The sequence below is a fragment of the Manis javanica genome, chromosome 8 (genome assembly GCF_040802235.1).
Source record: "Manis javanica isolate MJ-LG chromosome 8, MJ_LKY, whole genome shotgun sequence".
NCBI lineage: Eukaryota > Metazoa > Chordata > Mammalia > Pholidota > Manidae > Manis > Manis javanica.
In genome coordinates this window covers 6442044-6455681 of record NC_133163.1, presented here as the reverse complement: position 1 = coordinate 6455681, position 13638 = coordinate 6442044, and the positions used below count along the sequence as shown (strand labels likewise).

The following is a 13638-nucleotide window of genomic DNA, read 5'->3' as shown; positions in this document are numbered from 1 at the left end:
CACTTTGAATGCTTCCAGCTCGGCTTCCTGTCTCCATAACTCCACTATTACTTCGAAACCTCCGACAACAGCCCCTCCTCTGAACTCATTAACGCGCCTTCCCCGTTAATTCATTAGCACTCAGGGGCCCCCACGATGATCCTTCTTCCCGCAGTTTCTGCCCTTACAAATTCCATTTCTGAGGTTTCTCTCACATTCCACTTATTGTGACATCATTTATGAAGTTCTCCCTCGACAGGAGAGGAGTCAAAAATAACTATATATCATTTTAAATTGCTCTGGTTGGTAACTCTACATTTTAAGAGTATCAAGGAAAAAAAAGTGTCTAATGACACGGCTACAAGTGGATAAAGAGCTGACAGGGTAATTGCATTACCAGATGCTTCCATACACCAGTAGCTGCTTCCCAGGCCTATTTGAAGCAACGGGTGTCAGGCCAGTAATTAGGCTCTTGCAGACAAACTGGAAGTGCCATCTGATGCCTCCCGAACACCGCCATCACTCTCATTTCTGCCAGGTTCAATATGCAGCACACCGCCACCATCCTCTTTCCACAAGGCTGCCGGAAGTTCCCAGGGACGTTTCCCGCTCTCCTGTACAAGTTAATGAAGTCAATGCATCCCCTGCATGTCAGAGAACTTGCTCCCAGGATGGCAGTAGGTTGGCGCCTGTCAACAACAACAAAAAAACAATAGCAACCTAGACTCTGCTTTTTTATCCTTCTCTTCTGACTATAGTCTGGCTGACACATTCACACTCAGGGCTTCTTTGCGTTAATTTCTTTGTTTGACTTCTAATGCGGTCTGCTCCTTGGAATAGTGCAAAGGCCACAAGAACTGGCTCTAAGTCCCACATGAGCTGTTGACCTGCTATCGGCCATTGGTTGGGATATGATGCCGGCTGGACATGTTCTTATTCACTGACCCCGGATGGAGCCCATAGGGAAAGAATGGGACTGGAGCCAGATTAAGCCACGGGACAGGGGTGTCCTGGAAGGGTATCCTCCCCATCATTCCAGGTGAAGAATCATGATATGACAGCAACAGCAGGTGATGGCCCAGGGGAGCCATCTCTGTTAGATGGAAGGTGTTGAACTATAATGTACGGGCAGCAAAAGTGAACAACTGATTTTTGAAAATGAGGGTGCTCGTGTTGGAGGAGGCCCATCAATAGGCTTCAGGGCTGACCGCCAGGCCAAGTGGAGTCAGAAACAGGATGTCAGACCGGGATGACAGACGGGCAGGAGAATCATCCTGGACAGCTGCCCGTTTTGCCCACCCAAACTAGATGTCCACTTTTTCTGGTAACAAACATCCTGGTTTCCTTTAAGGAAAATTCATTCTCCCATGGTCAGTCCACATATCCAGGCGGGAGTGACTTAGCCCACTCCCAGACACCGAGGGGTGATGGTGATCTCCACTTGGGCCCAGCGGAGGAAGCCCTGGACTTACTGGAGAAAGGATACTTTCTTTCTGATGAGGTCACTACGTTCATGAGTTTCTGGAGCTACTCTAAAGAGAGAGGTCACCCAAAAATAAAGCCAACATGGAGGAGGGATGGAGAGGGATGGAGCCTGAGGGACATCATGCGGCTCTCAGATGTCACCATTCCCGAAACAAGCTCTGTGCGCTTTCCAGTTATGGGATGCAGTAAATCTCCTTCCAGCTGATTCAAGCCAAGTTCAGTTGGGTTTCATTCCCTGACAATAAAATAATCCTAAATAATAGGGTTGGACAGCGCTCAGTCCTAGAGGAACTGAGTATGGTCTGGTCTGCAGAAAAAGGTTCCCTTGATGAGCTAGGGAACATTCTGGTGTCAAAGCTTGAAATGGAAATGGGTGCCAGAACAAGGCACAAATGCGGTTATCCAAATGAAGGCATGAAACAAATAGTCAAGGGAGTTGATTCTGAGTCCCAGAGTCCCTGATGGGTCTTTAAATGTCTCCCACTCAGGCCAAGGCAGAATGGGTGTCTCACTTGGGCCTGGGAGCCTAGCTGTGAAAGGGTATCTGCTGGTTTCCATAGTCACACGGATACAGGAGCTTTGGAGGCCATTTCCTTCCCCGGTTCCTTGGTTCCCCCTCTGTAGGAAAAGCTTAGATCATTTGCTCTTTAGATGCCCCTCCAGGCCCTGAAAACTATAATCTTTTGCCATCTAGCTCCAGTGTGCAGCAGCAGAGAGACCAGAAGCTATGGTGCCCAGAATGGCTATTAGAATCTCCGGACAATGACTCCTAGGACTGGAATAAAGGATTTTTGAGAGAAAGGATTCTGGCTTCTATTCCCACTATAGGGACTCTTTCATCTTTCTCTTATCTTCTAATCAACTTTCCACACAGCTGTCCAGGAAAGGTGCCCAAAACACCAATGAGATTATATTGTTTCTCTTGTTCAAATTTTTGGTGACTACAAAATACATCAAGACCCTGTGAAGACCATGCTTGGCCACAAACAGAATTTGGAGGATATCAAGTCAGAACACCCTGTCTGCTGAAAATTCGGGATTGTTTTGAAATTCTTGTTTTGATACCTTTTTACATTCTTTAAAACAAAGACATAAATGGCATCTATGAATGCCACATGGTATGAGTTTATATGGTGTGAATTTTACTATCCTACTTTTTTAATGTTTCTATAAAACCAGTGGCGATGGAACAGGGTAGGATGTATGCTCGGAGTCTGCATTAAGATGTGGGTGTAAATGCATGGCAGCCCCTGGTGTTATGCTTGAGTGCCACTCCCTCAGCAAAGTCCTGCACTGAAAATGCTGTGCAGCTCAAGTCTTTGACAGCCACGAAGGAAGTTACCTGGCTTCCTGGTCATTGGATATTCGAAAGCATTCTCTTGATAACGGGTAACCACCAGTCACGAACGTGGTCTCCCACAGACTGCTTTTGGGATGGAACCCTGAGAACTACGGGTAGGTCCTACAGGGATCAACCCCAGCCCCAGCTTAGGGGTCTCCAGGAAGACAGGACACCCCCTTTCCCATGGCTCTTTAATGATGAGGACAGTTTTCAAAGAGTGTCCTATAAACATTAGCTTTTCATGATGCCCTGTGGTAAACATCCTCTAGAAAATTAAATGGTTACCCATCTCTGAGCTGGATACTGGGGATCCAAGAAGCTTTTCAGAGAAGGTAACAATTCAAGGAATATCTTAGGAAGACAGAACCATGCATTCAATATAAGGTGGAAAATGCAGGAGTGGAGATACCCACAAAAAGCCAGGGGGGCCAAGTTGAAAACGTCGTTTCAGGAGAGAAGCGCGTATGTCTGGTGGGAGGCTGAGGAAACCAAGAGCCCAAGAATGGCCTAGTGTGACTTGCTGCGTTGAATGTAAGCGGACTGTTTTCCCCATAGAGTCCTCCTAGTCTCCAGGCCTGAAGCCACTAGGCGCCCTTGCGCATGGTTCTGGGGATCATGTGGAAACTCAACTTCTGGTCTCATTTTACTAAAGAAAACAAGCTTAAAAATCCCAAACACTTTTATTTTTAAGCAAATATAAAAAATTAAAGGACCCAACAAGCAACAACTGCCAGCACCTGATAGAGTGCGGCACAGGTCACTGCGGGCAGAGGCCTGCAAACCCACTGGAGGATGGAGATCAATACACAGGACAGAGAGGGGAGGTGGTTCATTTGCTTTTCCTAAGCAGGTGATGAATTATCCCCTCCGTTAAAGCCGGGTGTAACAAGAGAGGGCGGAGGAGGTTTGGAGGTGTAGTGTGAGGAATAAGGGAACAGGGAGATTAAGACAGGGTACAGATTCTCAGTACAGTCACTCTCACTGGCAAGGCCCGAAGGCGTTAAAGGATGTTGTGGCCAAAGATCGACTTTGCAAAGGTTTTGAAGATGGTTCTTTTCAGCCTGGTGTAGAACATATCAACTGAAGGGAGACCAAATTCTGGAGTTAGGTAATAACAGCTGTAAATGTACAAAGAAAAGAACCCCTTTCTTATCCAAGCACCTCTTAATCATCCCCATTAAAAACCAGTTAATGAAGAGATTCTGATCATTGGTGAGCCAGAGGGAGAGTGGCCAGAAGGGGACTGATGTCACAGGAGCTACAAAGGGTACTAACATAGCCACTGAAATGGAGCTCAGGGCAAGGAGCATAAGAAAAAAGGAATTACAAGGGTTTGTTGTAATTGCTACTATCTTCAAATTTTTAGACCAAACATACAGCATATAGAGTGAAAAAGAGAGGGGAGCATGGAATTAACGCAGGTGATTTTGAATGCACGCTCAGTGGTTTATCATTCAGTTACTGGATCTTTCAGAATCTCAGTTTCTTTTTTCCTTTTTGGTAAAATGGGGTTAACAAGCCTCATGTCACAAGGTTGTGGTTTAGATTTTAATTGAAATAAACAAAGCACCTGGCCAGGTGCCTGGACCAGAGTCAGCATTCAAACAGCCATAGTCAGTATTATTGTTGTTATGCTCAAGGTCCTCTCGACAAAACTTGGACCACAATGTAAATATCAACCCTCTAAAATCTTGGCTTTTAGCCTGAATTTTCCCGTCTGTTTTACCAAATAAAATACAGAGATACAAAGACCCTCAATTTTCATCCCTTAGTCTGAGAGTCATAAGAATTGTTCACCTGAAGACTGGACAGAAAATGAATTTTTGCCTTACCCTCAATTCTCAAACCTTTCCAAAATTAGCAATCTTTTAAAAAAAAGGGAGTGAGAATAAAAGATAAGATATGCTACCTGCAAATGATAGAAAGGAATTACCACAACCTCAAGCTATAAAATACGGTGCACATCTGCCAAATACCACCTATTCTAAACCTAGGTGGTGGGGGATGCTGAGCAAAGAGACACTGTACCTTTGATCTCAAGCAGAGGATGTTGTCCCTGAAATGTCAACTTTTTAAGCAGTGTTGTCAACACTTATTTGACTAAGGATCTAGGGTTATACATAAAATATAGGAGAAGAGAGCAGTGCCCTTTTAGAGGTCCCATCCAAGATCATGGTTTGCCTGAAGAAGCATGAGCTCCAGAAATCATCATGTCATTAGTTGATGAATACAAGTAGAGGTCAAAGGGGCTACAAGGAGGAGAGGAGGGGAGGAGGGAGCCACTTCAAGATTATGCACAGAGAATCCGTGGCCTTGCTATCAGTCACAGCAACATCTCCAATGTTGAGAACTGAAGCAAGTCATCCCCTAGGATGAAAGAAATAACACATGTATGACTAGGAAAAGATTCCACTTGCCTAGAGTTGAAGCTTCAGTTGGTTCCAGCTTTGAAGGTAGCCTGGACAAATTTTATCCATGAAAAATGTTAATAATACCAAAAAGAGAGAGAGAGAGAAGAAAAGAGATATAAACAAAAGATATGTATGTATATTACAGGAAGAATTATCCCTATTAGTAGGAAAAGGGATCAAAAAAATAATTCTACATAGTTTTGCAGGGATTTTTCTCTATATAAATCTATAATAGTTCAAGGAAAAGATTACCAGACATAAAAAGAACTGTTAATCTAGAAAAAGAAAGAAATGAACATGAAAATGATATTAGAGAAGAAAGACATTTTAGAAGCATGACAAATAAACACAATTGATTTAAAAAATCTGGAGAATAAACTTGAAGAACTCACACAAAATAAAATGGAAAAGAAAACCAACAAGAATGATTATGGAAGGTTAATACATATAAAAGAAGTAAATAAGAGCCAGTGTATGTATAATTGGCACTTCTGAAGAACATAGCCATAAAACTATTGAATGATATCTAAAAAAATTTTTCTTAGATGAAGACTAAAAACTTATGGAGTGAGTAATACATTAAACCTCAGGAAAAAAATTAAACATGATCAACATTAAACTAAATCCCAGGGAAATGATGGACCCTCAAGGGCAAAGAAAAAAATCATGAAGACATCTAAACAAGAGACGGTAATACCCAGAATGAACCTCCGTATTCAGTGTACGAAGAGAATTGACTATAATAGACAAACTTCTGAGGGAAACAGTGTAACCCCCAAATTGCATACAAAGCCACATTAACCTTCAACCATAATAATAATAGACAGATACCATTAAGGATGCACTAATGAAAGGATTATAGCAGCCATGAGTCACTCTTTCAAGTCTATGGGCTATACACCCAGTCAACAATGCTTGGTATAAAAATAATGAACTCAAGAAAACAGAAGCTATATTAAGACTAGTAGAAGTCATTGAAGCCATTCAAATGTAGAAATAAGACTAAACAACTGTAAAAATAATTTGACTAAAGAACACATAAATGTAAAAATGTGATGTAACAAAGATAAAATTCAAACTTAAAAATAATAATATAAATAACAAAAATCAGGGGCCAGCAGGAATGGCAATGAGAGGAAGTATAGACATGCTAACTTCTCATCAATATACTCTTTAAAATTGAGATGCTCTGCTAAAAAAATCTTCAAGTATTTCCCTCAACTCTAATCTCATTTTTAAGAAAGAAATATTTATCTAAAGTCAAGTTGTTCTTTACTTTCCTGTTGCTATTGTAATTAAGTAGAAAATGCATTTGATTTTTATGAAGTCGTAACTACAATTTTTCTAGAAATACATACTTTTTCTAGCTGTATTTTAATTTTTTCCATTATAATATACATAAAGGTGACCAGAATAATGATTACCAAATCTTGACAACTGTTGCTTCTGATTGATTTAAAATAAAAGATTTTTAAAACTTACTTGCTTCTTTTAAATGCTTGCACTTTTTCATAATTATCAGGATTTTAAATAAAAGAACAATTGTTTACCCTTGTAATAAAACTTTGCATCAGGGAAGAGCCGGTGAGAAAAGTAAGACCATTGACCACACTGTCAGCCATCCCCATTTTCTCATGGCTTTTGGACCCCAGTTATACAAGAGCTATGCAAGGCTCTGTCTGCCTCTGTAGGTCAAAAACAGTTCTCCCCCCATCGTTCGTCATTGACCCATACTACCAGCTAGAGATCTCTGATGCTCTGCAGCTCCAGGCCTTTGGGAGAGAGGTTGGTGAGCTGCTTCTGTCAGTACTTCTCCTCGGTACTGTCCAGTGCCTCCCATTGCACTTGTGATAAAACCTGACGACCTCACTGTGTCCCACAGGGCCCTGTGACATCTGGCCCCAACACCTCACTGGCCCTACACCCACAGCAGTACTGCTGCTTAGCCCTGACGCTCCAAGCATATCACCACTGCAGGTCCTTTGCTCTCTCTTTGCCTGGACTGCTTCTCCCCGAGATCGCCACAGCATCTCACCCAGACATGAGCTCGCCACCCCAGCAATGCCTTCCTCGTTAAATATTCCATTCCATTCTGAAACCCTTTATTACTTACCATTGTCTGAAAGCATCCCATTCATTCATTCCCTTACTGGTTTTACTGTGTCTTCCCCCCACTAGGCTCCAGGAGACAAAGGACCATGTCTGGCTGGTTTGCGGCTGTATCCCCAGTGCCTAGAACTACTCCTGGCATGTAATAAATACCCAATAAAAACCTGTGGAACAAGGACTAGCTGTAAGGACATATGACTTGTGCAGCTGCACATGGCCCCAAGTTCAGAGGGCCCTGCATTTGAATTAATGTTCTGCTGTTTCTGCCTTGAGAGCCTTAACAATTTTTGGAGAAAGGCCTCATATTTTCATTATGCATTGGCCCCCACAAATCATGTAGTTGCTTGTGTGGAATGAACAAATGAATGAGTGCTGTTGATACACCAAACATTCACCTCCAAGCCTCAGTTTCCTGCAAAATAGAGAAGATAATCCCTCCCCTGCCTGACTCACAGCACATCACAGGATCACATCAGCAAGTGTGCAGAAAGCCCAGCCAAGGAGGATTCTTCAAGACATACCCCCACCCTACACCCAGCTCTTCCACAACACTAACCACACCCATCTGCTCTTCTGCAGCACTAGGTAGGTCTTTTTTTTTTCTTCAAAGGCCCTTTTCTTATACTGTGTCCTCTTCTTGGAATTCCTGTTTGTCTGGCTACTTCTCATGACCATCAGGACAAAAAAGAAGACATCTCCTACTCTAGAAAGCTTTCCCACCCCCAGAGGATGAATTGACTCCCCTGTGAACTCTTTCAAAATCCTTTGCTTGCTTTTATCACAGCACCGTTCACCGTGTGTGGCAGGGACTGTCATTCCTTCCTCTCATAGACCTCACCTGCTTTTCCACTCCGTGCCAGGTCTCATGATTGACATCCGGATTCAGAGGTGTCCAAGGCCCCATCTGGCAGGGCAGACAGACAAGTCTTTCACCTCTTCTTCCATCCACAGAAGGTACTCAGTCATGGTTTATGAAATTAGTGAATGATTCAGTCAGATCAGGACCTGGGGGACCTGATATTTTGCCACATCTTTGCCATGACTGTGCAGCATGTCCTGGACAAGTCGTTGCCCTGTCATGGAAGCAGCTTCCCGCTCTGCACAGACCAGACATCCTCTATCTTGTCTTCCCTCTTGTCTGGATCCAAAAGTTTACAAACAGCCAATCAGAACACCTATGGAAGCTAGTTTTTATTAGGCTCATCTTAGGTCCTGGGTACTTTGAATAGCATGCCCTGTGGTCCTCACACCAACCTTGTAAAGTAGTTGATTATCCCAGTTGCTCAGAGGAATGCATGGCTTAGAGAATTTAAATATGTTTTGCTGACCATTGCACAGCTTTTAGATGACAGTTCTGGGGTTAGAATTTAGCTATCTGAGCCAAAGCCTGTGCTCTAAGCCATGACCCGGCACTGCCGTATGCCTTTATTTTCATCTGGTCTCCAGTCCCAGGCCCTCCAGCTGCTCTGAAAGCAGAATGCCAAATTGAAATAAGAACAGGGAGTATAAGATTCTGCATATTTCATGTGGTTTTCCATTGGCCACCCTCCCGTTAACCAGGGTTGGAAAGCTGGGCATTCCCCTCTTCTGGCTGACAGGGAGCACCCCCAAATCTGTGGACATCAACTCCAAGGGGCTTCTGCACATGGCACCCACAGCACACAGAGCCTGCCACTCACACCCATCTGGGTCAAATGGAAGAGATGGCTTTTCCCCAAAAGCTTGATCCCGAGCCCGCCTGCCCTCTGTGCAAGGTCATCACTCAGGTGCTTGACTTGGTGACACCAGCCCCCATGTGGCTGTCAGGAAGTCGATGGTGTGATAGATCCTCCGTAGAGCTCCAGCCCTTTGCCAGGCTCACCCTCTGACAGTTATTACTACTGCAATAAATTCTTCAGTAAAACAAACAGGCATGCTGTAAATTTATTAGTCTGGGCACTCTGTGTTACTTAACGTAACGGCTAGTCTTAAACAGGTAACTACTGCAGTAAATAAACCAGTTTATTTAGGCACTGTCAGGCCTAAGTGTTCACAGGGGCCTGGAGAAATGGCATTGGCCTTTATAAGCATGATATATGCCTGCATAAATTACATTTGCCTACTCAGATATTTGATGGCGACCTACCACTTGGGAAGTGTATGGTAGCTTAGAACAGCTCTGTGAGCTTAAAAAAGTCTATTACAGGAGACACGGACCTAAATAGTAAGTGTATATGCATAAATTTGTATATGTGGCCTCAGTATACAACAGAGCAATGCCTCAAACTTGTATTTCATGGGAATGCATGTAACATACACTGAGATTTTCCTGCCAAGCTGTTCGCAGAGGTCTAAGTGGAGAAAAGAAGATAGAAGAACTAACATTTATTCAAGGGCTGCTGGAGGTCGGGCAGCCTGACCTAATCATCTTTGCACCCTCCGATACCTAGTGCCTGTCCAGATATCAGGTGTTGGCAGGAGACAAATGCTGAGCCTCTGTTCTAGACTGTGAAGCCAGCCCTTCGTACAGATGCTCCCTGGGAAATAAGCAGTCCTCCAGAGCCACTGCAATGGTCATCACACTGGGATGCTCAGAGCACAGAAACGCACTCGCTTGCAGTTCTGGAGGCTGGCAGTCTGAAATCAGGACGCCAGCAAGGCCATTCTCCCTCTGGGATGCGGGGTAGAACCACCTCACGTCTCTTCCAGCTTCTGGTGGTTGCAGACAATCCTTGACTTTTGTGGGCTCGCAGCTGCACCCCTCCAGGCTCTGCCTCCATCCTCACACGGCCTTCATCTCTGTATCTGTGTCATAGTGGATTAAGCGCCCATCCTACTTTAATATGACCTCATCTTAACTAATTCCCTCAGCAATGGTCCTATCTCCAACAAGGTCACATTCTGAGGTTCTGGGAATGATAGGAATTTGGGAGATACCATCAACCCAGTCCAGATGCCTACCATGGCATCAAGGTGCTTCGAAGCATATCATCTCATTTTACTCTTATAGCACTTTGCGGGGTGGGAATCCTCATGCGCATGTTACAGATGAGGATGCTGAGATCAGGAGAATTTGAATAACTATTGAATAAGGTCCCAGAGCTAGTAAGGGATGAAGCCAGTGTTCCCATTCAGCTTTGATACCTAAGCCCTCATTTTCCCCAAGGTACTGAGAGACAATTCTCTGTGTAAAGATTCCTTTAGAGCCCTCTCTAAACAAACAGTGTGGATGCAGGTGTGCACATGTGTCTATGTGTTTAATGACATTCATTTAATTGGAAAACATGTTTTGGATTGTTTAAGAGCCAACTGCAAAAATCCAAGAGAGCCAGGGACAGGAGAAGACAGTATATAATGGAACCAAAGTTTTCTTCAGACCATATTTGGAATCAGTTGCTTGTTACCAAGAGCCCTGAAAATGAATGCACCAATAAATAATTATTTCCTGCCCCACATGTTACCAAATATGACTGTGCCTGGTCTGGCAGCCAAGGAGCCACCCTATTGTTCCGATGCCTAGCCCCACCCCGCACCCCGCTTGGCTGCAAACAATGTGCATTTTCTGTGAATCCCAACTCAAAAAATAGAATGGCACATAGTCAGCGAATGCCCCACATTGGCTCACCACTGCCCAGCCCTGGGGTCAGTCAGGTGAGGACAGAGCCACGGGGCTTCCTGCGAAAACGGTCAGAACACCTCATTGGGATCAGGTGATTCCAGCCCCTTCTGCTTGAGAGATGATGCCCAGGCCCTGCCCTTTCACTGCATGCCCACTCAAAGTCATCATTCTCTAGAGGTGTAACCGCTGGAAGGCGCCCGAGAAAAGTCCATTGCATTTTGCCTTGGGCTAGATTCTAGGTGGGACTGAAGGCAACGGACATCCTTCAGTTCCACCCATGGGACTGCAATGCCAACAGCAAAATATGTGGGGCTTTTGGACACAGATAAACCTTGAGTTGAAACCACTTCACTACCCACTGGCTGTGTGACCTTGGATAAGTCACTTTATCTCCTGGGTGAAATCAATCATACCTGTCTATGTGTAGACCAAATGAGCTAACAGAGAAAAATCTCTAGCCCAGAGGAAGACTTCAACATTAGATCCTCTCTTACCATTCTCCACAAATGGGAACCCAAAGTAGACGTTGCCCATTATAATCTTGCCTTTACCTAGAATGGAACGTAGATCTCCATTACGGTCGAGGTTATGATGTTGAGGATGCCTTATGAGATGCTGCCTTAAAAAGGTGTGTTTCTGCTACCAGAGTCTATACTCTAGTGAATTCTTTATCCAAAACTCTGGAACTATTCACATGTGCACCTGCTTCACCAGGTCATGTACTCTGAGCACAGGCCACGTATCATTCATCTCAGAGCATCAGGTGCCTGCTAGATGGGGTGGCACATTGAAGGCTTTAAGGACTATTCCTCCCCTGTGCCTCCATGGCATCCTGTGCCCCCATACACTCCCACTGCCATAGGCCCAAGCCATTCTGGGAACAATAGCTTGTCCTCATGGGCGCCTTCCTCAGAAGACAGAGATACCACGGTGGCAGTGATTCAAGTTCCCTTATTCGCATTCCTATGACTTAGTGCAATGCTTAGTGCATAGTAGGTGCCAAAAAGATTATTGCTTTAAGTGGACACTGCAGGAAATGAAGGGGAGAGTGAATTTAATTGAACAGAACACCTGCCATGTACCAGATAGTGTACTGGGGGCCCCGGGTTCATCATCACAAACACACACACCCAGCACGTGTAATGACCCCTGTTTTCACCAATGAGCAAGACTGAAGTTGGAGAAGTGAGCCAGCTTGTTCAGACAAAGCCCAAAAATGAGGGCAAAACCCTCATCCATCACATTGTTTTCTTTGAAATCTGAGGAAAACTGGCCCCCTTAGCCATTTTACCTAGAATGAGCTGGGAGCCCTTCCCTTCTGCCCTCCTACCCTCCCATGGTGGAGGGGCCCAGCCAGGCAGAACAGACAGAGGTGAAGGGTGGACCTTCTGGCCAGCATACCTTCACTATCACAGGACCTCATTCAGCAGGAGTCAGGGGCCCCAGACTTCACTGTCAGGGTGAAGGGTGTAGGAAAACGGGAGGCTCTTTTCCCAGAGCTTTGCTGGAAAGTCCTCAACATGCCAGCGTGAGCCGAGCCAGCACATGTCCCCGTGGCCAGCCGCCACGAACCAGGGGATGGAATGCCATCTGTGGTGGCCATGTTTCCTGAGGTATGTAGGAGGCTGCTTCACAACCAGAAATTGAGCCTCCACATCTGCCCGCACTCGCCTATGAGCCTCGTGGGGAGATTGCTGGACAGGAACACTGGGGATTTATGGAGAGAAACTGTGAGTCTTGGGAGCATGAGCAAGTTATTTGGGGAGCGTGAGAAGCAGCATCCGCAGGATTAAAGAGTGAGGAGTGCACACTAAGCCCTAAAACAGGCTCATTACCCCATTCAGTCAATGAGGCAATGCCCTGAGGGCCATTTTGCAGAAGAGAAAACTGAGATTCATCAGACATTAAGAAAAGGAAGACAGTAATAGAACAAAAGTGTTTCTCTTCCACCTCCAATATTACATGAGGGAGCAAGGAGCCAATATTCGAATCGGGAAGATTTCCTGACCATATCAAGAGAGCTCTGAGTGCAAGCCCTGGACAACAGGCAACCACACGAACTCCTCCTTTATAAGAAGCCTAACATGGTGAAAGTATTCTCACACATGTTATTGCCTGAGTTTCCTTCTTTATCCATTATGAAAGCGACTGGCAAACTTCATCTTGTGCTCAGATATGTTCCTTTTAGGGCCAAATGGGGTATGTTCTAAAGGTTATAGGATTTGCTCATCTGCAGATTCTAATCCAAGATTTTGTTGTCTACAAGGCCCATGGTCCCACAGAGGCCCCCATCCCTGTGAAGTAGACCCACACCCATCTAAGGCTGAGAGAAAGGGGCTCAGAGAGCCAGGGCCACTGCCCACCACAGGGAGGCCACCCAGGGCAGGCTCAGCACACTGCCCCCATCTAGCTGCTGGACACCAAACGGTCTGCATTCTGTGGGCCGTGGAAACCCCTCCGAGATTCCCCAGCTTGCTCAACACCCCTGAGGTCTACAGTCTCCTATCCCCCCAAGCGTCACCTTCCAGATTTCTCCACAGACATGATTTGAGCAAACTGGACTCCCCACCCCTCATCTCCAGCTCACTGGACACATCGCCCTGACATGTCTTTCCAATTAGGCCAGTCCTGAGCTGCTGAGAAACAGGAAACCGCTTGCAACCTCAGACCCATCCAGACGCAGGAAACCGGGCAGAGACAGCGGCGGCCCCAGA

The 13638-nt window shown here is 45.1% G+C and overlaps 1 long non-coding RNA gene across 1 annotated transcript in view; it reads right to left on the bottom strand.

Moving 5' to 3' along the window:
* Positions 1-388: 388 nt before the first annotated feature.
* Positions 389-13638, bottom strand: part of LOC140843236 (uncharacterized) — a 183204-nt gene continuing 169954 nt past the window's right edge. Inside the window, exon 5 of the long non-coding RNA XR_012120836.1 lies at positions 389-668. This is a non-coding gene — a long non-coding RNA (uncharacterized lncRNA). The remainder of the gene's footprint in view (positions 669-13638) is intronic.